The sequence below is a fragment of the Lissotriton helveticus genome, chromosome 6 (assembly GCF_964261635.1).
Source record: "Lissotriton helveticus chromosome 6, aLisHel1.1, whole genome shotgun sequence".
Classification (NCBI taxonomy): Eukaryota; Metazoa; Chordata; class Amphibia; order Caudata; family Salamandridae; genus Lissotriton; species Lissotriton helveticus.
Genome location: NC_136067.1, coordinates 1,253,677,028 through 1,253,703,096, shown reverse-complemented (window position 1 = coordinate 1,253,703,096; position 26,069 = coordinate 1,253,677,028). Strand labels below are relative to the sequence as shown.

Genomic DNA, 26,069 nt, shown 5'->3' with positions numbered 1-26,069 from the left:
CCGCTCTGAGAAAGGCCCGGGATGGGGTTCTGTTGTGCCCAGGGAGCCTCCCCTTGCTTGGCTGTGTTCAGGAGCACCAGCCATTACCCTGAGGGCCCCCGGGGAGGGGGACCTATCCCCCCTGGGCTCTGTCCTCGGTCCTGCTGTGTGGCAGGGTGCCCGGGATGGTGTTCGGTGAGCCCGGGGAGGCTTCCCCTGCGCCTCTGGGCCTGGGAGCGCCAGCTGTCCCGTCGGGCCTGGGGTCAGGTGCTTTGGCCCTGGGTCCCGTCTTCCGACCTGCCGCTCTGTCAAAGGGCCAGGACGGGGTTCCGTGGTGCCCATGGAGCCTCCCCTTGGCTTGGCTCAGGATCTCTGTACGGGGCCCCTGAGGGGCCTGGGGAGGGCAACCTTTCCACCCCAGGCTCTGTCCTTGGTCCTGCTGCGTACCAGGGTGTCCGGGATGGTGTCCAGTGAGGCTTCCCCTGTGCTTCTGGGCCTGGGAGCCCCGGCTGGGTCCAGGGGCCCACCGGGCCCTGGGTTGAGTGCTCCAGCCCTGGGCCCCGTCCCCTGGCCTGCTGCTCCAACAAGGGCCCAGGATGGGGGTCTGTCGGTCCCGTGCAGGCCTCCCCTGCTTGTCAAGGTCCGCGGGCCCCGTGACAGATGGTCCCCCTTGGAGCCTCCATGGCTGAGGCCCAGTTGGGTCCCTGGTCCTCCGGTCCCCCATGTCCTGGCGCCCGCTCAATCTTCCGTTGGGGCACAGAGCGACCAGATGGCTTCCCTTTCGTGCCCGGCCATCTGGTCGCACCTATCCCCTCAGCCCTCTGGTGGCACCTACCCCCTCGGCCATCTGGTTGCACGCAATGCTTTCCTATGGGGTGACCAGATGGCCGGGCTTCCCTGGAAGTTCCGATGAGGGCTCATTTGCCTCCCCGATCACAGCGAGGGCTCCGGGAGGTTGGTACTTTCGCGCCGCGGGTCTCCTTCGTCACCTCGTGTGCACGGATTACAAGAAAGGCGGGTCATTTTCCTCTGGATTACTCCGAGAGGTCTGGTGATTCTGAAACAGGGGAAGGCAGAACCTGGGCCTGCCCGCCGGGCCCCCAGGGCCCAGGGGCCTGGTTACGCAACTGCCTCTCACCCACTTCCAGATGGTCCTTTTTCTCCGAGTGTTCTCAGTCAGACCTCTGTGAGGTCCGGCGATGCTGAGATGGGGGAAGGCAGCATGCGGGCCTGCCCATCGGTGTCCCCAGGGGCCCGGGTATGCACCTGCCTTTCAGCCTCTCCCCGATGGTCCTTTTTCTTTGAGTTTGCTCAGTCAGACCTCTGTGAGGTCCGGCGATGCTAAGACGGGGGAAGGCAGCACCCGGGCCCGCCCGCTGGGGCCCCCAGGGGCCCGGGTACTCACCTGACTCTCAGCCCCTTCCCGATGGTCCTTTTTCTCTAAGTTTGCTTGCCCCGGGAGCAGGCAGGGACATTAAGCCAGCCTACCCCCTGCGCAGGGTGGCCTACTAGGGGATGCTCCAGCTGTACTCTGATCGATTGGGCACTCTCGGTCCGTTTAGGGATGGACTGCTTGGCTAGCCTTGGCTGTTGTTTTAAGCAAGGAGCTTCCTCCCTGCATGGACCGTCCGACTTGAGGGCCTGCCGCCTGGCAGGAGGCTCTTCACCCTACCCAGCAGAGCGAAGGCCAAGTGGCCCCAGCAGCTCGTGCCCCCCAGTGGTCTGACCCGAGCGGAAGGGGTCAGGTGGCACCAGGCCCTCGGATGCTGCTGCCCAGCAGGTTTGCAGGCCCTGTGCGCCTTGCTGTCACCCCTTTCCTCCAAGCACATTTCCAAAGCAGCTCGGACCGACCGTTCTGAGTGGGGCCGCTGCAAGGCTCCATCACCCCTGTGTCTCGCTCGGGCTGCGCCTCGGCCTACCTCTCCCTCCTGGGGGTAGACGGCTGGACCCGCCAATGCCCTTGCGGCCGTACCTCTCCACCCCTCCAGCGAGACCTCCTGCCCAGGCAGGTGGGCTCCTTCCCTTAGCAGGCTCCAAGAGGGAGGGATGTGTGGAGGTTGCCGGTCAGGGAGATGGGCACGCGGCCCCCCCGAACCCACCCCGTCAGGAGGTGTGGCTACCTGGTTGATCCTGCCAGTAGCATATGCTTTTCTCAAAGATTAAGCCTTGCACGTGTAAGTACACATGGCCGGTACAGTGAAACTGCGAATGGCTCATTAAATCAATTATGGTTCCTTTGATCGCTCCATCTGTTACTTGGATAACTGTGGTAATTCTCGAGCTAATACATGCCGATGAGCGTGACCTCTCGGGATGCGTGCATTTATCAGACCAAGACCAATCTGGGCTCACCCGGCCGCTTTGGTGACTCTAGATAACCTTGTGCCGATCGCACGTCCCCGTGACGGCGAAAATACATTTGGATGTCTGTCCTATCAACTTTCCATGGTACTTTCTGTGCCTACCATGGTGACCACGGGTAACGAGGAATAAGGGTTCGATTCCGGAGAGGGAACCTGAGAAATGGCTAGCACATCCAAGGAAGGCTGCAGGCACGCAAATTACCCACTCCCGACTCGGGGAGGTAGTGACGAAAAATACCAATACAGGACTCTTTTGAGGCCCTGTAATTGAAATGAGTACACTTTATATTCTTTAACATGGATCCATTGGAGGGCAAGTCTGGTGCCAGCAGCAGCGGTAATTCCAGCTCGAATAGCGTATATTAAAGTTGCTGCAGTTATAAAGCTCGTACTTGGATCTTAGGATCGAGCTGGCAGTCCGCCGTGAGGTGAGCTATCGCCTGTCCCAGCCCCTGCCTCTCGGCGCCCCCTTAATGCTCTTGACTGAGTGTCCTGGGGTTCTGAAGCATTTATTTTGGAAAAATTAGAGTGTTCAAAGCAGGCCGGTCGCCCGAATACTTCAGGTAGGAATAATGGAACAGGACTCCGGTTCTATTTTGTTGGTTTTCAGAACTGGGGCCATGATTAACAGGGACAGCCGGGGGCATTCGTATTGTGCCGCTAGAGGTGAAATTCTTGGACCGGCGCAAGACGAACCAAAGCGAAAGCATTTGCCAAGAAAGTTTTCATTAATCAAAAACAAAAATTGGGGGTTCGAAGACAATCGAATACTGTTGTAGTTCACACCTTAAACAATGCCAACTAGCGATCCGGCAGCGTTACTCCAATGACCCGTTGAGCAGCTTCCGGGAAACTAAAGTGTTTGCGTTCCGGGGGGAGTATGGTTGCAAAGCTGGAACTTAAAGGAATCGCCAGAAGGGTATCACCAGGAGTGGAACCTGTGGCTTAATTTGACTCAACACAGAAAACCTCACCTGGACATGGAAAGGATTGACAGATTGATAACTCTTTCTCGATTCTGTGGGTGGTGGTGCATGGCCGTTCTTAGTTGGTGAAGCGATTTGTCTGGTAAATTCCGATAATGAACGAGACTCCTCAATGCTAACTAGTTAAGCAAACCCCTAGCAGGTGGCATCCAACTTCTTAGAGGGATCAGCCAAACGAGATCAAGCAGTAACAGGTCTGTTATGCCATTAGAATTCCGGGGCTGCACGCGCGCTATACTGAACGGATCAGCGTGGGTCTACCCTTCGCCGACAGGTGCGGGTAAACCCGCTGAACTCCATTCCTGATTACTTCCCATGAACGAGGAATTCCCAGTAAGTGCGGGTCATAAGCTCGCGTTGATTAAGTCCCTACCATTTGTACACACCACCCGTTGCTACTACCGATTGGATGGTTTAGTGAGGTCCTCGGATTGACCCCGCCGGGGTCGGCAACGGCCCTGGCGGAGCACCGAGAAGACGATCAAACTTGACTATCTAGAGGTGGTAAAAGTCGTAATAAGGTTTCCGTAGGAGAACTTGCGGAAGGATCATTAACGACGAAGTGGCCCGAGCGACCGACGGCCCCAACCTGAAGCCCTTGGCCGCCTCCTGCAGGCACACACCATAGGCACAGGGCCCGGCCCTGGCGCGCCCCAGCTGGCGGAGCGGTCTGTGGCCGCATGGGGTGCTCGGCTGAGGACCGGAACTTCGGCAGGCCTCTCTACCCTGGGGAGGGCCTGACCGACGCGTGAGGGACCGGAAATGGGGCCGCCCCCATCCCCTGTCTCTCTCCGAGACGGAACCCAAGTTCACCTCGCATGACCCCCAAACTGAATGGCAGTGCATCCCCGGGGTGGTACCATCCCTCCCTTGAAAGGCCCTCCCGTGGCCGAGTCCCAGCAAGACCGGGTTCTGGGCAACCGAGGAGCGGCCCTTCCCACATGGCAGGGCAACCTGAAAGAGAAGGGGCCGAAGACCTGTGAGGTGACCCGGCTCCTCTCAGTGGGAGGTGTGCGGGATGGGGAGCCAACTGTCTCTTCCCTTCTGGTGCCTCCGACCGGGGCGAGGGTGGGGTGGGTTGATTGCCTGCCGGCGGCATGGCTCGGGCCGCCCGGCGATGGATGGCTGACGTTCAGGTAGAGCGACACTTCCTCATTGCCATGTATCCAGTTTGACCTGGTCCCGTGCGGCCAGGCCGAGGGGTTCGAAGACTCGCGCGGTCCCTCCCGGTTACCCCGGGAGGGACCGGCGGCTGTGGGGCTGCCTGCTCCTGCCACACGGGGAGCCCCCTTCCTTGCCCGGGGGTGGGTGGGTGGGGAGGGACTCCCGGGTCGAGCGCCTGGCAATGTTCTGTCTCCCAAAGTGGCAGTCTGACTCCCGGAGGGGAAGCCTTAAACGGGGTGCCCGGGCCGTCTTGCCGCGCAGTTGGCGGATGGATGGCCTCACCTTCCTCCCGCCTCTCCTGCGCCCGTAGGTGGGTGAACGTTTTTGAAAAATTGCCTGTGACCCTTGGCGGTGTATCACTCGACTCGCGCGTCGATGAAGAATGCTATGAGAATTAGTGTGAATTGCAGGACACATTGATCATCGACACTTCAAACACACCTTGCAGCCCTGGGTTCCTCCCGGGGCTATGCGTGTCAGAGTGTCGCTTGATCATCAATAGCCCTGGGTCTTCCCCTGGACACTGCTGGGGCCATTGCAGGGTTAGCTCCGCTTCCCTTTTTTCCCCCACAAGGTCTGACCCCCTGATCGCCCGTGGCAGGGTTCCTTGCCGGGTCCTGCCGCAGAGGTACGCCGCTGGCGCGCCTTGCCCTGAGAAGGGGTCTGGCGACCGGTCTGCCATAAGCCCGTCCCGGGGCACCGGGCTGCTTGCCGCATGTGCCTGTCTGTGATTTCCCACCGGCTAACCACGTGCCTGCATCTCGGGTGCTCACCTCCCCGGCAACCCGCTTGACGCTCCGGCGTTTTCTTCCGACTACGACCTCAGATAGACGTGGCAACCCGCTGAATTTAAGCTTATTACTAAGTGGAGGAAAAGGAACTAACCAGGATTCCCCCACTAACGGCAAGAGAAGAGGGAAGAGCCCAGCGCCGAATCCCCACCTGGCGGCGGGCACGGGAAGAGGCTTATAGAAGACCGACTCCCCGGCATCACTCACGGGTCCCAAGTCCTTCTGATCGAGGATCACCCTGCAGATGGTGTTAGGCCGGTAGCGGCCCCCAGCACGCCAGGATCAGGTCTTCTCTGAGTCGGGTTGCTTGGGAATGCAGCCCAAAGAGGGTGGGAAACTCCATCTAAGGCTAAATACAGGCGCGAGACCAATAGCCAACAAGTACCATAAGGGAAAGTTGGAAAGAACTTTGAAGAGAGAGTTCAAGAGGGCGTGAAACCATGGAGAGGTAAACGGGTGGGGTCCGTGCAGTCTGCCCGGAGGATTCAACGCGGTGGGAAGGTCGGTGGCCCAGGAGTTCTGGATCCCCTCCGTGGGACCGGCAACCCAGGCCCTACCCAACCCCTGCAGGGTGCATTTCTTCTGCGGCGCTACACCGCGAACGGCTCCGGGTCCGCTGGGAAGGCTTCAGGGTGGCAGGTGGCCCTCCGCTCCGGCGGAGGGTGTTACAGCCCCCCTGGCAGCAGCTTTGGCATGTCCGCGGGGCCGAAGGAGAATCAACCACCTCCACGCCCTCCCCTGGCCCCCATTCCCGCCCGCCTCTCTGGGCGCGCCGGGGTAGCTGAAGGTGGGACAGGGCCCCCTGCTCCCGGCACAACTGTCGACTGGGGCAGACTGTTCTCAGTGCACTGCCGGATGGGGAGGGCCATGCCGGGTGCCAGGTGTCTGCAGCGATGTCGGTTACCCACCCGACCCATCTTGAGACACGGGCCAAAGAGTCTAACATGTGCGTGAGTCTGTACATAGCTCATTCATTTATGTATGCAAGAGAAGATCTAAATGAAAAAATTGATAACATCATCAAAACGCACAAACTCAACATTTTAGACAGTAGGTTTCTAAGCTATGATTTGAATTTCTTAGCAACATATGATTGGAGGAAAGAAGAATTTGAGAAATGGGCAAATCTCTCTGTCCAAGGTGATGGTATAAAATACTAAGCAGGTAATCCAACCTCAAACTTCTGGATCAGCAAGCATAACAAAATGAAAGAAAACCAGTACATAATGTTAAGAACAAATGTTTTATATACTAGAGAAACCGTCACTAGGGGAAGAAATCGTACATTTGCTACATGTGGGTATTGTAATGATGTTTGTGAAACAATTCCCCATATTTCAGGCGCATGTTCTAAAACTAGGGACATTAAGATAAAAAAACACAACTAAATTCTGGAATTGCTCATTGATAGAGCGAAAAGGTGTGGTTGGATGGCATATAGGGAAGCTCATGTTAAGAATAATCAAGGAGAACTACGAAAACCAGATGTATTGTTTACCAAAAATGGTACAGCTGAAGTGATTGATGTTTCAATTTGTTATGAAAACTCAGAATTCCCTTGAATTAGTGTTTGAGAGCAAAGTGAAATACTATCAGGATCTGTCACAGCAAATTAAAGATCTCACAAAATACAACACTGTAAAATGTAATGACTTTATCGCTGGTTGTCGTGTTATTTGGCCTCAAAGTAATGATATTGTCCTGGCTGATTTAGGTCTGCAAATGTCATTCCCATTCAAGAAAAGTGTTTGCCTGACTACTTTAATGGACATTCTTAAAATGTTGCCAAGTATTCATGGACAATTGAGTATCAAGCTTATACTGAGATGTACACTTTCTTGCAGCACACATGTCACCCTTATAAAGCGTTTTGTTTTAACATATAGGTTTATAGTTGACACAAGATTTAGTACAGATGTGAATTTTATAGATGTGAATTTTATAGATGTGCTTTTCTAGTTAGATGTGCAATTTGTAGATGTGTTTTTTTTATAAATGTGTGCTTATAACAATTTAGATATAGTTGTGTACATCATACTTATTGAAATGTCTTGAATGACGAATAGGTCTCAAATAATCTCATACACATAATTATCACACATTTATTATTGATGTCCTGCTAATCATATTTTAATTTCTAAGGAATTTTCGTAGACAATTTTAAATTGTTGGAATACTACTGCAGGGTTTACTATCTCTGGCCTATACGTGATCCCAGTTCCAGTGAGGACAGCGTTTAGTGTGGCTGTACTCCGGAGCGAAAGAATGTTGTATTGTTGGAAGCAAAACTGAATTGACGCTGATGGGCAGCATAATAACCCAGAATGACCCAGCGCGAGATGGTACAGAAATAGCCAAATGCCTCGTCATCTAATTAGTGATGTGCATGAATGGATGAACGAGATTCCCACTGTCCCTACCTACTATCTAGCGAAACTACAGCCAAGGGAACGGGCGTGGCAGAATCAGGGGGGGAAAGAGAATACTGTTGAGCTTGACTCTAGTCTGGCACGGTGAAGAGACATGAGAGGTGTAGGATAAGTGGGAGGCCCTCGGTCCTGTGGGGTTCTCGCTTCTGGCTCCAAGTGCTCAGCACCCACCGGGGACAGTGGCAGGCGGGGAGTTTGACTGGGGCGGTACACCTGTCAAACGATAACGCAGGTATCCTAAGGCAAGCTCAGGGAGGACATAAACCTCCTGCGGAGCAGAAGGGCAAAAGCTTGCTTGATCTCGATTTTCAGTATGAATACAGACTGTGAAAGCGGGGTCTCACGATCCTTCTGACTTTTTGGGTTTCAAGCAGGAGGTGTCAGAAAAGTTACCACAGGGATAACTGGCTTGTGGCGGGCAAGTGTTCATAGCGACATCGCTTTTTGGTCCTTCGATGTTGGCTCTTCCTATCATTGTTAAGAAGAATTCACCAAGCGTTGGTTTGTTCACCCACTAATAGGGAACGTGAGCTGGGTTTAGACCGTTGTGAGACAGGTTAGTTTTACCCTACTGATGTGTTGTTGCAATAGTCGTCCTACTCAGTACGAGAGGAACCACAGGTTCAGACATTTGGTGTATGTGCTTGGCTGAGGAGCCAATGGGGCGAAGCTACCATCTGTGGGATTATGACTGAATGCCTCTAAGTCAGAATCCCCCCTAAACCGTAACGATACCGCAGTGCCTTGGAGCCTCTGTTGGCCTGGCATAGCGGGCCTCTCTAGGGGGGTCGTAAGTAGAGCCGCTCGCTTGGGGACAGGAGCGCGGACGGAAGGGGGCCACCTCCATCACCCTTAGTGAACTGCATGTTCGTGCGGCACCCCCTGATTCTGGGTTATGGTTTCATAAGTAGCAGAGCAGCTACCTAGCTACGATCTATTGAAAGTCATCCTCTGAGCGGAACTTTTGTCTCTCTGTGTGTGGGCCCCCGCTGATGCCCTCCTCCATCACACCCAGAGTTGGTTCCCTCTGCTGGCAGGAGGGACGCAGAGGGGGTAACACGGGTTCGTAGGAGGCTGCCTCCACCACATGCCCTCTGGCACAATGGCCTCCCCCTCCAGTCCCTGCCCTACCGGGGTCCAGGGATAGGGGCCACCATCCCTTGTGGGTCGGCAGGCTGACCAGATGGCCTGGGCCGGCCGGGCCTCTCCTTCCCGCTGCTCACGCCCCAGTTGGGCAGGGAGGCGAGCAGCAGCCCCGGGGAAGGAGCCTCCTGCGCACCTGCCTCGTGTGCCTGGCCACCCCTCGCCAGACTGCAAGGGCGACTGGGTACAGCACCCTCCCAGGCCATCTGGGCGCTGGGTCGTCCAGGGCCATCTGGTCGCCCGGCTGAGCGACCAGGCGACCAGATGGCCCTGCGGGCCGGGGGACCAAATGGCCCTGTGGGCCGGGTGACCAGATTGCCGGCCTGCTGGCCGGCCGGGCTAACTCCAACGTTTGTCCTTCCCCAAAGTTCTGTAAGCCCCCACTATGTGGGGGCTTAATAGTCAAGAAAAATTTACTCCCGGGGCAGGCCGTCAGGGAGAGGATGTGGCCTGGGCTTAACCCACCTTGGTTCCAGCCGAGGGTCCGGGCACTGGAGACAGCGTTCTGCCTCGGCTGGCACCTAGCAGCCGACTTAGAACTGGTGCGGGCCAGGGGAATCCAACTGTTTAATTAAACCAAAGCATCGCGAAGGCCTGAGGCGGGTCGTGACTGGTCAACCGGGTCCCGGGAGGCTCTCCCCGGCCTGGCTAGGGTTTGGAAGCTGGGACCGGGCCTCGGGCTCATGCTCCATCCCAGGGTGCAGGAGGCTCCCATCCTGCAAGCCAGCTGTGGGTCCGGGACCTGGGGACGGGGTTCCACCAGGGCCCAGGGAGGCTTTCCCCAGCCTAGCTAGGGTTCGGAAGCTGGGACCGGGCTCGGGGCTTGTGCTCTGTCTCAGTGTCCCAAGGTGCGGGAGCCCCCATCCTGCAAGCCAGCCGATGGTCCGGGCACTGGGGAAGTGGGTCCACTGGGGCCTGGGGAGGCTCTCCCCAGCCTGGCTGCCTCAAGAAGGAGGGACCGGGCCGGGGACCGGAGGTGGCTGGCTTTATCCACTCCGCTGGCGGAGCAGAGTTTTCTGCCCCCCCTAATTTTGAGCTGTTTCTTGATGCCTTTCATGTTTACCCTCTCAGCCCCCCACCTAAATAGTCTTCTAAAGTACATTTTTAAACCTGATTGTGAGAAGTTGGCCTGATAGGTGATGTTTCCAATTCTGGAACCACCTGGTATCAGACCAAACAATCCCTTATGGTGTCTGGTTGTAAGTCAACTTTATTAGACAAGCTATCCTAGGGGTAGCTTGGACTAAGCAGCCTAAAGGCTTAACTTAAGAGGTCGTGTTAAGCGAGCTGTTTTACCACATACAATCCTGTAATATCAAATGACAGGACACCACACAAGTATATATTATAAAAATATATGTATTTATTACTAAAAACAATCCCCAGTATTCTTTATGGATAAAGGGGCACAAGCGTTAAATCAAAAGCACAGTATAACATACAAAGTTGCACAATTATGGATGAGGGCGAGGGGCCACTCAGACCATATACTAAAAAAATGGTATAAGAGATACCATTCGATCAGTGGTTAGGCCTAGGGCCTAGGAAATCGCTGGGAGCAGTCAGGACAAGCAATGCTGAAGTCGGGAAAAGCCCGCGGGATTCGGGTGCAGTGCAGAAAGTGCTCGCATGCATCAATGTTAACCAATGGTGCGTAAAAGTTACACAAATAGAGTTTAAGGACACTTCCGCTGAACCTAGAGGAACAAAACTTAAGACACAGACCCTAGAGGTGTGTACCAGTGTGGGAACACCGGCGTTGCAATGTTACCTCACCCACAGGAAGCGGGTGCACAGGGTCGAAGTTGAGTCGGGTTTCGTCACGGAGGTTCTTGGTGCTTGGAGCTGAAAGGGCTGCAGGCGAGGTGAAAGAGAAGTGTCCGGTGGAGTCCAAGGGTGGACTCAAGTCGAAAAGTACCTGAAAGCACATGGGACAGAGTCTGGGTCACTCAGCAGTGACCAGGGTGGAACCAGGACGGAACCAGGCAATGTCGGGCGCAATCAGGTGGTTGTCGAGGAGCTTCTCTCCACTGCCACATGGGCTCTGGGGCATTTGCGATGTCCAGGAGCGGGTCACGATCTGTCCCACATAGGCTCTCACCGTCGGCGCTGTCGGCTTCAAGATTGGAGCAAACAACACTTGGCAAGAGCAATCCACGCGAAACCGGGAGATTGCTTCTCACTCGAACCAGGAGGGTCAGAGTGGGAGCTCCTTTTCAGGGGAGCTGGTGCAAATCTGGAGCAACCAGAATCGCAAGTCGAATTTCAAGTTTCATTGGCACAGGGGCCACAAGCCAGCTGGCAAGGGACCGGGCCAACGCATTGAGCCAAGAGAAGCAGAAGGGCCCCACGCAGCACTCGTCGAGTGTAGAGGGGTGAACTTCGGTGCAAGAGTGGCTCAGGGTTGGGGCTTTTCAAACCCCATTGTACAGCTTCGAGGGTCACTCGTGGGCTGCACGGTCAGCGTCTCGTGGTCTTTCCAAGATGGCGTGCCTCACGCTTCCGGTTGCCTCCACGGGTCTCAGCTCTGCAGGGACTGTGGATCGGGCTGTTAGAAGGCAGGCAAGCTTGATCTCGTCGATCTCTGTCGCTCGAGTTCCGGCGGGAACGGCAACAAAGCAGATGTCGATGGCTGGATGGTGCCTGTTTGCACAAGGTCGTCACTCCTTGACCACAAGGGAGATTCTTCAGTCTTCTACGTCGAGTAGGATGTCGAAGGGTCCAGAGTTTCGTTTCTTATGTTTCATCAGGATACTCTGAAGTGCATTGGCACTGCTCCCATTCTTCTACCAATCTAGGGGGCTGGATTACCTGCTAGGTCCCCTCCTATGGGTGGGACCCAGGAAGTAGGTGGATACACCCCCTTCCTTTGATCCAGGCCGCGCTGGCACGAGGGCTGGAGTGCCCCAGAACCGGTTTGGCCGGATTATGCAAGGGGCAGCCTTGTGCGCCCCCAGCACTGTCTGGTTTCTTTCAAACCTCCCTGCTACAATCCACTATCTCCTGTCTGGGGAGGTGTAACACCTCCCTGCGACAGGAAACCCTTTGTCCAGGCCCCCTTGGCTGAGTTTCGGTCAGCTGCAGGGGGTCAGACTTGTGTCTGTGGCAGAAGCATCCATTTTGTGGATCTGAGGCTCTTTTAAAATTAACCGCATTTCAGTAAAGTAACATGTCTTCTCCCTCTAGAGGGGTGGAATGCTATCCCCGTCGCCAGAACTGGCGAAGGGATAGTATTCCAAATCGTATGACACCTTACACGACATGTTTTGATAAAGCCAAACCAGAGTTGCTATATAACCGCGAGGATTATAATGCACTTAAGAGTATATGGTATGGCATTATCCTAAAACAGCTTAGGGAGTTGTTCCCGATAGCTGCAGACAGGCTCAGCTCATGCTAGAGCTCCATCTCACATTAAACCACGCACTCTGCCTCCAGGATTGATGAGGCCTTCCATAGGAGTGGCTCACAGGTTTATATGTGTCCAGATATAGGTTTAGATATAGGTATACTATATCTAAGCAAGGGGTGATTACACCACCTTACCCCAGCTGAGTGATCAGCCAGTTGTGTCAATTTAAGAACCAGGCAGGGGTGGCAAAAGATATGCTGCAGCCCCTGGTAGGCCTTGGTGGCTCCTATGCCCTGGGCACCTATAGTGCATGGTACAGGGGCTGACAAGGAGTCCATTCCCAATTGTGGTATGTACCTAGGGTACATGGAATCCATTTTACAGAGAGAGCAGATGGCCTGGGGCCCTGATTAGCAGGGAACCAGGTCAACTAAGTCAAAAACCAGCTAAACACAAGGCAAAACATCTGGGGTAACCATAGTCAGGTAGCCACCTTCCTACATAACCCCCCCCCAAACGAAAGGAGATAAGGCTATCTTTGGTGAGGTAAGCCTATATTGCCTGAGTGGCCATATAAGGAAGTACCTGCACTAGCATGGGTACCCCCTGTCTCATGGTCCACTAAGCAGTCCCTCACCCTTGGGGTATTAGAGGGTCTCCACCATAGGGAATCACTACCTTGGGTGTGTTTATGCAAAGTTAAAGGCTGGTTTAGATATGGAGTATTGAAGTGAGGCTCCACTAATTTAGGGCTCAGCTTCCTCCAATTATCTTCCACCATGTGTGCCTTTCTCTCTTTAACTGAGTTGCACTGTGCTCTCAGGGTCAACCTCTGGCTACCTAAAGCTGGAGGCTGGGTCACTCTGTTTGGCTTGCTGGAGGGACAGTTCAGGTTTGGGCCCTTTGGGTCCCAGGTTTGGCTGTGCCCATCAGAATCCATCTGTGGGAGGTCCCTAACTGTTTTTAAGGGGGCTCCCTCAGGAGTTTTTAAAGTTTTCACCTCACTAGGGCTACTAGTTTTGGTGCCCCTAATCTGTTGATGGGGGTGCTTTATTTGACAGGGGGCCCTCTGGGTCTCACTGTCCTTCTTGTCCTCTGCAGCCCTGGGCTGGCTAAGGCAAGGGAGAGAGGGGCAGGTTACCTGCTCCAGACTGGGTCCCACCTGAGAAGGGTCCACCACCATCAGAGGCTCTGTCAGGCCAGGCCTAACAATCTCTGGGGCAGTTCCTTCATCAGGGGTAAGATCAGTTCCCCGAGGAGGCTGATCCTGTCCTAAAGTCTGGTGAGGGGGAGATTTCTCTTCTTCCTCCATGCTCTCAGTTTGTGTGGAGTTATCCATCATTTCACGTTTCACAACACACATATCAGTTTGAGTTTGGGCTGTGGCCATCACAGCCACACCAACCTTTTCAGGAGGAGACTCAGTTTGGGTTTCTGCTGTTATCATAACAGTTTTGCTATTCTGTTCAGGAAGAGCTTTAGCTAAAGATGGGGCAGAGAGTTGCTCAGCCCTACCAACCTTTTCAGGAAGGACATCTTGAATTGGGGCTGTAGCCATTACAGCCCCACTAACCTTTCCATTGGAATTTACCATTCTAGAATGGGTTTCCTGTTCAACCTCAGCCCAGGCTGAGATTTCCAAATCATTACCCAGTAAGCAGTCTACAGGCAAGTTTGCTGACACTGCCACTCTCTTTGGGCCAGTGACACCTCCCCAGCTGAGACTTACTACTGCCATCGGATGATTTGTTTGGATTCCATTAATGTTTGTTACCTGGTATGTGGCACCTGGTAAAAGTTGCTTAGAGGGGACTATACAGTCAGCCACCATGGTGATGCTAGCCCCTGTGTCTCTAAAGGCTTCAACTTTCAAACCATTGATGATGGGTTCTTGTCTATATTTGCTCAAAGTATTTGGGCAATCAGAGAAGTTGGCAAACCCCATGCCAGTCTCATAAACAAGATTATTTGGGGAGGGGGACCTGGATAGGCCAGGGTCCTCCTGGGCTCCAAAAGTAAACCCACCCAGATTCCTGGGTGTGCTCCCACTTCCTGGGGGATTACTGCTGACAGTAACAGGAGGTGTTGGAGCTGGCTTTGGAGGTATATTCTCTTTATTGCCATTCTTTGGACAACAGTTGTCTGTTTTGTAATGCCCAACCTGCTTACAGACATGGCAATAGGGCTTTTTCTCAGTTGAAGAAGTGTCTTGGGACCCACCCCCATTCTTGGAGTTTTGGGGCCCTGGGGAAGTCTTTTCTTTACTTTTATCCCCACCCTTATCTTGAGGCTTGGTAGACTCCTTCTTCTGGTTACTGTCCTGATTCTTAGGCCTAATCCTGGTTCTGACCCATTTATCTGCCCTCTTTCCCAATTCTCGGGGAGAGGTCAAATCTGAGTCCACCAGGTGCTGGTGTAAGAGCTGGTTCTGACAATTACTTAGGATCTGCTCCCTCATAATCAAATTATACTATCCTGTGAAGTCATGTACTTTGCTGCCATTTAGCCAACCCTCCAGAGCCTTAGTAGCACAATCCACAAAATCAGTCCAGTCCTGTGTCTGTGTCTTCTGGGTGTCTCTGAACTTCAACCTGTACTGTTCAGTGGTTAAGCCAAACCCATCTATTAGGACACTTCTCAGGACTTTGTAATTGTTTGCATCCTCATGTCTAACAGTGAGGAGCTTATCTCTCCCTTTCTCTGAAAAGGAGTACCATAAGATTGCTGCCCACTGTTCCTCAGGAACCTGCTGTACCATGCAGGCTCTCTCAAGAGCAGTTATCCACTTGTGGATGTCATCCCCTTCCTTGTAGGGGGGCACAATCTTTGTCAGGTTTCTACTATCATAGGACATGGGTTTCTCTTTAGGAATATTGCTGCCACCAGTGGCATCTAAGCCACACATTTTCTGTTCTCTTGCCAAGGCAAGTCTAGCTTGAGCCAGGGCTACCTCCTCTCTCTCTATTTGGAGTTTGACAGCCCTCATTCTTGCCTCATGCTCTTTTTTCTGAGAGGGAGTCATTCCTCTCTGAGATTCTCTTGAGGCACTAGAAATATGAGAGTCCCCTGCTGGAGATCTCACTCTTCTGTTGCCTGGGAGAATGTTATAGGGTCTGGGGAGGTGCTGGCCCTCTCCATTCCCAAGTAGGTTTAAGTTGGCCTGGCTAAGCCTGGCAACTACAACCTGGTTACCCCTCTGATCCTGACTTTCAGGGTCCTCTACATCTGAGTCCTCCTCCTCTTCTTCCACTGGGGGAATCTCATTCTCAGGGGGTTGTACTCCATCTCCTGATCCTAAGGGAACTGCAGTTGCCTTATCTAAGTCATCCTGTTCTAGAATGGCTATCAGGAAAGGACTGGTGGGACTTCTGCCCCTTTTTAACCCTCTTGATATGCACAAGGCAACCAAGTCTTTGTGGGTTAGTTTGTCATAGCTGGAAGTTGCCTGGGTAAGGTCAACTGTCACAGGAGCAGACCCTGAGGCTTTTCCTGTGTCACACATGACTCTAGTGTGGTGTAAGTGATGCACCTACCTACACTAAGTGTTTCCCTACTGTACCTTGCTAGTGAGTTGTAGTCAGGGTGTGCTAATCCCTTAATCTACAACTACTAAGTTCAGTAGAACTTAAATATGCTAAGCTTTTGATTTATATGTACCTAAGGTACTTGATGTGATCTTTCAATTTGATAAAAGATTGTAATGGTAAAACAAACAGCAAGCTCAAATCCGCACCGCTGCTCACCAATGTGAGAAGTTGGCCTGATAGGTGATGTTTCCAATTCTGGAACCACCTGGTATCAGACCAAACAATCCCTTATGGTGTCTGGTTGTAAGTCAACCTTATTAGACAAGCTATCCTAGGGGTAGCATGGACTAAGCAGCCTAAAGGCTTAACTTAAGAGGTCGTGTTAAGCGAGCTGTTTTACCACATACAATCCTGTAATATCAAATGAAAGGACACCACACAAGTATATATTATAAAAATATATGTATTTATTACTAAAAAACAATCCCCAGTATTCTTTATGGATAAAGGGGCACAAGCATTAAATCAAAAGCACAGTATAACATACAAAGTTGCACAATTATGGATGAGGGCGAGGGGCCACTCAGACCATATACTAAAAAAATGGTATAAGAGATACCAATCGATCAGTGGTTAGGCCTAGGGCCTAGGGAATCGCTGGGAGCAGTCAGGACAAGCAATGCTGAAGTCGGGAAAAGCCCGCGGGATTCAGGTGCAGTGCAGAAAGTGCACGCATGCATCAATGTTAACCAATGGTGCGTAAAAGTTACACAAATAGAGTTTAAGGACACTTCCGCTGAACCTAGAGGAACAAAACTTAAGACACAGACCCTAGAGGTGTGTACCAGTGTGGGAACACTGGCGTTGCAATGTTACCTCACCCACAGGAAGCGGGTGCACAGGGTCGAAGTTGATTCGGGTTTCGTCACGCAGGTTCTTGGTGCTTGGAGCTGAAAGGGCTGCAGGCGAGGTGAAAGAGAAGTGTCCGGTGGAGTCCAAAGGTGGACTCAAGTCGAAAAGTACCTGAAAGCAGAGGGGACAGAGTCTGGGTCACTCAGCAGTGACCAGGGTGGAACCAGGACGGAACCAGGCAATGTCGGGCGCAATCAGGTGGTTGTTGAGGAGCTTCTCTCCGCTGCCACATAGGCTCTGGGGCATCTGCGATGTCCAGGAGCGGGTCATAATCTGTCCCATGTAGGCTCTCACCGTCGGCGCTGTCGGCTTCAAGATTGGAGCAAACAATACTTGGCAAAAGCAATCCACGTGAAACCGGGAGATTGCTTCTCACTCAAACCAGGAGGGTAAGAGTGGGGGCTCCTTTTCAGGGGAGCTGGTGCAAATCTGGAGCAACTAGAATCGCAAGTCGAATTTCAAGTTTCGTCGGCACAGGGGCCACAAGCCAGCTGCCAAGGGACCGGGCCAACGCATTGAGCCAAAAGAAGCAGAAGGGCCCCACGCAGCACTCGTCGAGTGTAGAGGGGTGAACTTCGGTGCAAGAGTGGCTCAGGGTTGGGGCTTCTCAAACCCCATTGTACAGCTTTGAGGGTCTCTCGTGGGCTGCACGGTCAGCGTCTCGTGGTCTTTCCAAGATGGCGAGCCCCACGCTTCCGATCGCCTCCATGGGTCTCAGCTCTGCAGGGACTGTGGATCAGGCTGTTAGAAGGCAGGCAAGCCTGATCTCGTTGATCTCTGTTGCTTGAGTTCCGGCGGGAACTGCAACAAAGCAGATGTCGATGGCTGGATGGTGCCTGTTTGCACAGGGTGGTCACTCCTTGACCACAAGGGAGATTCTTCAGTCTTCTACGTCGAGTAGGATGTTGAAGGGTCCAGAGTTTCGTTTCTTATGTTTCATCAGGATAATCTGAAGTGCATTGGCACTGCTCCCATTCTTATACCAATCTAGGGGGCTGGATTACCTGCTAGGTCCCCTCCTATGGGTGGGACCCAGGAAGTGGGTGGATACACCCCCTTCCTTTGATCCAGGCCGCGCTGGCACGAGGGCTGGAGTGCCCCAGAACCGGTTTGGCCGTATTATGCAAGGGGCAGCCTTGTGCGCCCCCAGCACTGTCTGGTTTCTTTCAAACCTCCCTGCTACAATCCACTATCTCCTGTCTGGGGAGGTGTAACACCTCCCTGCGACAGGAAACCCTTTGTCCAGGCCCCCTTGGCTGAGTTTTGGTCAGCTGCAGGGGGTCAGACCTGTGTCTGTGACAGAAGCATCCATTTTGTGGATCTGAGGCTCTTTTAAAATTAACCGCATTTCAGTAAAGTAACATGTCTTCTCCCTCTAGAGGGGTGGAATGCTATCCCCGTCGCCAGAACTGGCGAGGGGATAGTATTCCAAATCGTATGACACCTTACACGACATGTTTTGATAAAGCCAAACCAGAGTTGCTATATAACGCGAGGATTATAATGCACTTAAGAGTATATGGTATGGCATTATCCTGAAACAGCTTAGGGAGTTGTTCCCGACAGCTGTAGACAGGCTCAGCTCATGCTAGAGCTCCATCTCACATTAAACCACGCACTCTGCCTCCAGGATTGATGAGGCCTTCCATAGGAGTGGCTCACAGGTTTATATGTGTCCAGATATAGGTTTAGATATTTGTATACTATATCTAAGCAAGGGGTGATTACACCACCTTACCCCAGCTGAGTGATCAGCCAGTTGTGTCAATTTAAGAACCAGGCAGGGGTGGCAAAAGATATGCTGCAGCCCCTGGTAGGCCTTGGTGGCTCCTATGCCCTGGGCACCTATAGTGCATGGTACAGGGGCTGACAAGGAGTCCATTCCCAATTGTGGTATGTACCTAGGGTACATGGAATCCATTTTTACAGAGAGAGCAGATGGCCTGGGGCCCTGATTAGCAGGGAACCAGGTCAACTAAGTCAAAAACCAGCTAAACACAAGGCAAAAAATCTGGGGTAACCATAGTCTGGTAGCCACCTTCCTACACTGATGATGTAAATTGTATGGAATTACCATTTTACAAAGCATGCCTATTTCGTACAGAGATAAGCTAATCAAAAATGTACATTGCTAACAATGCAACAAGTGACCCCAGATTACCAGCCGAGTCAGTTCCAGTGTAACATGTTTTCCAACTTATAGGAACCATGTTTTTCACAGATATATTTAAATGGAATTCCAATATGGCCAGTATCTTTAAATCGAAGGCCAGTAAAAAAAACTTCGAAAATCAGCATATGCCACCATTTTATCCTCTTTGAAATAGAATATTAAAGTGGTAAATGGAAAAATAAGACTGCAGAAGTCTATAAATTTGGTACGTGGAATGTGTATGGGTTACAGATTAAGTTAGACTCTCCAAATGGCTGCGTATTGCCTCTGGTGTGATGCTATAAGCATACAGGAAACCTGGTGTGTGAACCCAACACACGTCGAGGGTTTTTCCTCACATTTTCTGGGTGCTGTACTTTCCCCAGCAGGGCAGGCTAAAGGGGGGTTAGGGGACTACAGATAGTATATCTAATATTAACCTGTTACTGCATAAAGGCTCTTATCCGTAGGACCCCACTCCCAGTTACTGTGGTTGGCTGCAAAGGGGGGCCCTGACGCGGTGGTGTTCAATTTTTATAACCACGTATTTGATACCGCCCGTAGTACGGTGGTGCATGCCCTTAATAGGGGCATAAGCCCTTTTGCCAATTTTGTATTGATATGGGCAGACAATTTCAATATGCAGTCATGGCCATTTCCTGTGAAGCAGATATGTGGTTATTCTAGCCCCGATTGGGAGGGTATTACCATATGGCTTTTAACTCACTCCGTAAAAATGATGATCCTGTATTAGCTGCCAGGAAGAAGGTGCTGCAGGAAGAGGCATGGCCAAATTGACCCAAGCTGCTGAAACAAAGGATAATAAGCTATTTTGGTAAACAGTTTAATGCCCTATTTTAAAAACGATTTAATTCCAGCCATTAATTTCTTTGGCTCCTGTTAAGCATGGTTAGCCCATTGTTCTGATATTTTTTAACGGAATCCGGAGGATTATTACTAAACTGTGTGTGAGGGAGACCCAAATTGGAGCTCTCTTCCTCAAAATGTTACTCTGAGGAGGCACTCCTTACTTTACATCGTACTGCAGGCAGAAAGGCCGTCGGTTCCAGTATATGTAAATTTATTTTCAATAAAAATATTCGAAATAAAAAAATAAATAAAAAAAGCAGCTTGGGCCCTATGGGGACCCATTTCGACACAGTTGTTTGCATACGGTTGTAGAGAGTACGATTCCTCCCTCCTGAGCTGTCCTAATAAATGTACCAATTTGTAACAAGCATTGGCATAGACCAGTGGTTCCCAATCTGTGCGCCGTGGCACCCCAATGCACCGTGAAAAGTAGCCAGGGGCGCCGTGCACCAAGCACACAGATTGGGAACCGGAAGCTTTCAGTGTACAGCAGTGAACTCTTGACCTGTATTTTTGTGAGCTGAGAATTCTATGAAGTTTAGGCAATTAAATAACACAAGCACAAACCATTAAAAACGCTGATGCTTTTTGCTTTTTCCTGCTTTTGTGTTCCGATGGCACATACTCTTATGTATGTGCTTGCATGCATCCCCAAAATAGATAAACAGATGTTTAGTTGGGCCCCCACTTCCACACAGCATGCTGAATGTTCCAGAAACCTATTTTATGGACACCAACCTTTCCATAGTGAGGCATGACTGCAACGACCCAGTGTTTGCCCCATGTGAGAATGTAATCTGTTCAAATATCTTTTTCAGAGTCTTCGAAATGAATTCTACCAAAATCTGGGCCATATGTAAACCGGCTTCTCTGAAAAATCAACATGTATTTGAGGTGCAAGGATTAATTTTTGTAGGAGATGTTAACATAATATGGAGATTTTGGTAGTCTGTTTTGTAATCTGCTTTTGTAAAGTTCGTTTCTGTGGTTTGTTTTCATGTGCTACTCCTACAGTCTGTTTTCGCATGCTACTCTGGAAAGCAGCAGAAGTGACTTCTTTAATTGTGGCTAGCTCATCTAATGGCCTAAAAGTGTGAGAAGAGGTTGGCAAGGTTGTGGATAGTTTTTAGGCAATATTGTTGTTCCTAGCTGTGGTTCTAGTATCAGTGCAAGTGCTGGCAGTATTTCTAGTACCCAAGAAAGCCACATTAGTAAAGTGTGGACTTTCATATTAATCTGTAGGATTTGCATGGCACCTCCAATTGGATCCCTTTTGTGATTACCACCACTACATTCCATTCTTCCAGAATTTCACATGCTTCATCATACAACCTGCACCAGCACACTATTCAGCCGGGATGCCATATTTCCCCTATCTTTGCAAACAATGCAGTTTGTTGCAAGGTTCAACATATGTTAGTGACAGAGCACCAAACATGCATGCACACATACATGCAAAGTCTAGTGTAAAAACAATAGTTCTTCAAAACTCATTTGTGAGTCAAATGACTACATGCAAGTACTACCTAAAAGGTCTTACTGTGACCTGTCATGCACAGCATAGCCTACCATTGCCACACTTTCCATGATTTTAATACCTTCTTCGGTTTCACCCAAATTATTCTCAGGGAGAAAAATAAAAGTACCCCTGAAGCTGTGCTTACATCCCCCCACTTGCAAAAAAAAGTAACATAATAGGGAGCCACGGCCAACGGCCAATAGCTCAAGGGGGACCGGGGGTCGAAAAAGTTTGGGAACCACTGGCATAACCATTAGGTCTCGCCTTTGGGACCTTATACGTATTTAGTTATGCAGCAGAATATCCTTGGTGCAACAACATTAACTGTTGCATGGTTAAACACTTATAAGGTCCCAAAGGTGAGACCTATTGGTTATACCAATGCTTGTTGTATTTGCACCGCGTGTGTACTGCTTTTACCAAACTCCATTTAAAAAAAAGCTACATGTTATCTAATGACATCATGCTGATCCTTACAAACTGGGGCTCCGTCGCAGGAACTTGCCTGAGGTTATTTTGTTGCTCAGTTGTGAAGCTTCGTGCTTCAACACAGGTTACATTTTTGAAATGCCTCCTGGCATTTATGTCTCCAAGAGATGCATACAAAAGTATGTACTGGAGCATTCAGAACGTGTGTTTTGATGAGCCAGTCGAGTTGCATTCTGGGTTCTTGAGTTTCAAAAGAGTTAGACCGAGTTTTAATAGGTGTCTGGGCATGTTTGATGTTTCATATTTTGGCTATCTCGGTCATTTAATTTAACCCACTCATGACTGTGTTGAATTTCATTATGAGGTATGCTTCCTTTCTTATTAACAGAATTTCTGAATCTCCACCTCTAGGGTTAGGTGTGATTGCAGAAAGAACAGTCCACTTCAAATCTTTTTCTGTAGGATTGCGTGCCACATAATGGTTTACCACAGGCGCTGCTAGAATTTTGTTTTTGAGTCTGGAACGGTGTTGCATGATTCTTTGCTTCTCTTCTTGATTGGTTCTGCCAATGTATATTTTCTGACCTGGGCATACTATGGCATACACCACATTTTTGTTTTTGCAGTTTGTGAACTCGTTATGTTGCCAATATGTGCGGCCATCCGTAAAGGTGGTTCCTTCAATGGTCAAGTTACAGGTGGAGCGGTTGCCACACTTCATGTGTCCTTGAATCGGTTTAAGGTCGTAATTAGACCATTTGGCGATGGTTTCACCTTCAGGTCCAGAAATGTGAGACGTTTTTTGCTGTGTGACAAGCTGCATTTTATGACACGGTTACAGTTGTTTAGCCACATGTTGAATTCAGTTAAAGATGACTCATTGCATTCCCAAACGCTCCAAACATCATCTATACTAATATAATAAAGAGAGAGCCCAAACCTTTGAGGCAGGTAATCTCAGGAACCACAGCACCAATCACAACACCAATACAGTGTTGGAAAGGGCAGTTGCAGCAGAAGGACACATAGGCTATGCAGACGCCCACCATATACATTTAAAAGGTAAAAGAACCGTGCCAGCAAAGTAGTCCCTTGTGGGCGTGTCTACGTTGTGCTGTGGGCGTGTGCCGGGGGCATGACAAACGCTGGGGGCGTGTGGTACGTTCCGCCCTTCATGCCATGTCTCATATCATGTGCTAATCTCACCCTGCTCCCTTTAAATACCCCTGCACCCCATAATCATAACCCACCCTTACTCCTTAGAATACCCCAACTCCCTTAAACACTAACCAATCTTAACCCTATAAATATACCCTGTACCCCAAAACCCAAACCTATCCCTAAACCCTAAAAATACCCCTGTACCCCAAAACCCAATCCTAGCCCTGAACCCTATAAATACCCCTGTACCTCAAAACCCAAACCTACCCTGAACCCTAAAAATACCCCTCTACCCCAAAACCCAAACCTAGCCCTGAACCCTACAAATACCACTGTACAACAAAACCACCCCTGAACCCTAAAATACCCCTGTACCCCAAAACTCAAACTTAGCCCTGAACCCTTAAAATACACCTGTACCCCAAAAACAAAACCTACCCCTGAACCCTAAAAATACCCCTGTACCCCAAAACCCAAACCTAGCACTGAACTATAAAAATAACCCTGTACCCCAAAACCCAAACCTACCCCTGAACCCTAAAATACCCCTGTACCCCAAAACCCAAACCTAGCCCTGAACCCTAAAAATACCCCTGTACCCAAAAACCCAAACCTAGCCCTGAACCCTTAAATTACCCCTGTACCCCAAAACCCAAACCTACCCCTGAACCCTAAAAATACCCCTATACCCCAAAACCCAAACCTAGCCCTGAACCCTAAAAATACCCCTGTACCCCAAAACCCATACCTATCCCTAAACCTTAAAACTACCCCTGTACCCCATAACCCAAAACTATAACTGAACTCTTAAAATACCCAAAAACCCCAAAACATATACCTCAGTACCCCAAAACATATATCCCTATACCCATACTTACCTTATCCAAACATTTTAAAAAACATGCTTTTATCATTCATGCATTTACAACGAATTTCGTTGTAAATGTATGCGTGGTAAAAGCATATAAAATGTAATGCCATGCGTTACAATGGCATTGCGGAGTCATGGTACTTTCGTAATGATAGTATGCGGAGTGATGGTATGCGGAAAGAAAGTTGCGGAATAATGGGTGTTTACCCTCCCCAGTAAGTACATTGGTGGCACGGCGGCCCACATCTCCAGCAACATACTCATATTTTTTCACCACCCATTTGAAAAATGCACAGGTCTCTCTAATTGATGGCCAGCACCAACATACACTTTTAGACACACCTCCCGCCACAAGTTCTAGAATTGCGAACTTTAGAGCTGGGGAGCTACGTTTGAATCTCGGCATCAGCTCAACATCCTGTGATTCCAGGCAAATCGCTTTGTCTCCCCGTGCCTACCACAAATGAATGTGTTCTTCTGTAATGTAAATTGTGCTCATGCCATGTTGTAGAGTTCGCGCTATATAATATTGCAAGGAAAAATAAAGTAGGGAAACTCGAGTTCACACACTACTGAACGCGCACTCTTAAGTGCATCAGCAGTGCACTGTGAATCGGAGTGTTTCACAGGCCTGTCACAGATAAGAAATGCTATCAAAACGAAATCCTACAAAACAATATACTACTGGCCGGCGGCAATTCATACCCGGACAACGTCGGGACGGGCTGCTAGTATATATATATATATATATCGATACCATAGCAATATATGTTCAATGTACGGATTGTTGTAGATTTAGCGGTGTTCATATCTGGCCAGGTACAGTACTGCCATTTCTGGAGTGAAGGGACAACCCATGGCAGTTTCTTTGACTTGTAGAAAGAACTCCTCATCGAATTTACAACATAGAAAATCTTCTTTTTTAGGAGTAGGCAAGTGACTTGGTTCCTGCGATAGAGCCCCAGTTTGTAAGGATAAAAGTTACTATTCCCAGGAACTGAAAACCATTTAGAGGGTGATCAGTAAGTATTCAACAGTGACAGTCTCTCTTATCTCCCATTCCCCTTTCCATTTCTTTACTGCTAGTTGAAATAATTTCGATTGCAATGAAGTGGAGGAATTGGGAAAAATTATTCTTAAGTAAAAGAAACAAGATTGGTTCTTCTGACCCTGTGGAAACAAGACTCAGGTACTTAGTTTGACAGATTGAAGTGCCCTCAAAATAAATTCCGCCTGGTCAGAATGGCTGAAGGTTTAGATGTTAAGACATTAGCTATGGTTTTGGAAGGATTACAAAAGCAACTAAGTGATACTATGGAAGAGGTCAGAAAATCAAATCAAGAGACTGGAGTTCTTCGTAGGAGGTTTGATGAGTTTGTTGCAAGTTCATATCCTTTACCTAAAGAGACCAGTTCTAGACCATTGTCCCCTTCTCCTGCTGCTACAGAGTTATCTAAACAGGTCATGGTATAGAGTCAAAACATCGAGTTTTTATTATCGACTAGACATAATATCGAGTAAAAAATATAGAATAGACATAATATCGACTAGACAGAATATAGACTACCAAAATATCAACTAGAAAATGTTAATATCGAATAAAATGGACATAATATCGAATCAAAAATATAGAATGGACATAATATCGATTAGACAGAATATAGACAACAAAAATATCGAACTTAAGGTAAGTTAATAATAATTTTTAATATTTGTGTAATATAATTCTGTAGCGGGTTGTGGGTTTATAGGGGAATAGGGTGGGAAGTAATTTAATTTTAATTAATTAAATATGTTATTTTATTTATTGGTATTTATTTCAAATTAATTGTCAATTAATTAATAATTGGTAATTAATTAAAATATAATTGGTAATTAATTTTAATTGATTAATTGATAAATATGTTAATTTTAGTAATTTGTTTTCTGTAGCGGGCTGTGGGTTTATAGGGGAACAGGGAGGGAAGTAATTTAATTATAATTAAATAAATATGTTATTTTATTTATTGGTATTTATTTAAAATGAATTGTCAATTCATTATTAATTGGTAATTAATTAAAATACAATTGGTAATTAATTTTGATTGATTAATTGATAAATATGTTAATTTTAGTAATTTGTTTTCTGTAGCGGGTTGTGGGTTTATAGGGGTTTAGGTGGGAAGTAATTTAATTATAATTAATTAAATATGTTATTTTATTTATTGGTATTTATTTAAAATTAATTATCAATTAATTATTAATTGGTAATTAATTAAAATATAATTGGTAATTATTTTAATTGATTAATTGATAAATATGTTAATTTTAGTAATTTATTTTCTGTAGTGCGTTGTGTGTTTATAGGGGAATAGCTTGGGAAGTAATTTAATTGTAAGTAATTACATTTTTTAAATATTTTTATTTGTGTCTAATTTTTAA

The 26,069-nt window shown here is 49.2% G+C and overlaps 1 protein-coding gene and 3 pseudogenes across 1 annotated transcript in view; all 4 read left to right on the top strand.

The window, feature by feature from the left end:
- LOC144763399 (visual pigment-like receptor peropsin) overlaps positions 1 to 26,069 on the top strand; it is an 874,070-nt gene that overhangs the window by 14,738 nt on the left and 833,263 nt on the right. The gene's annotated exons all lie outside the window — the stretch shown is intronic.
- LOC144765513 (18S ribosomal RNA) lies at positions 2,097 to 3,882 on the top strand (annotated as a pseudogene).
- On the top strand, positions 4,833 to 4,979 carry LOC144764568 (5.8S ribosomal RNA; annotated as a pseudogene).
- On the top strand, positions 5,310 to 8,680 carry LOC144765625 (28S ribosomal RNA; annotated as a pseudogene).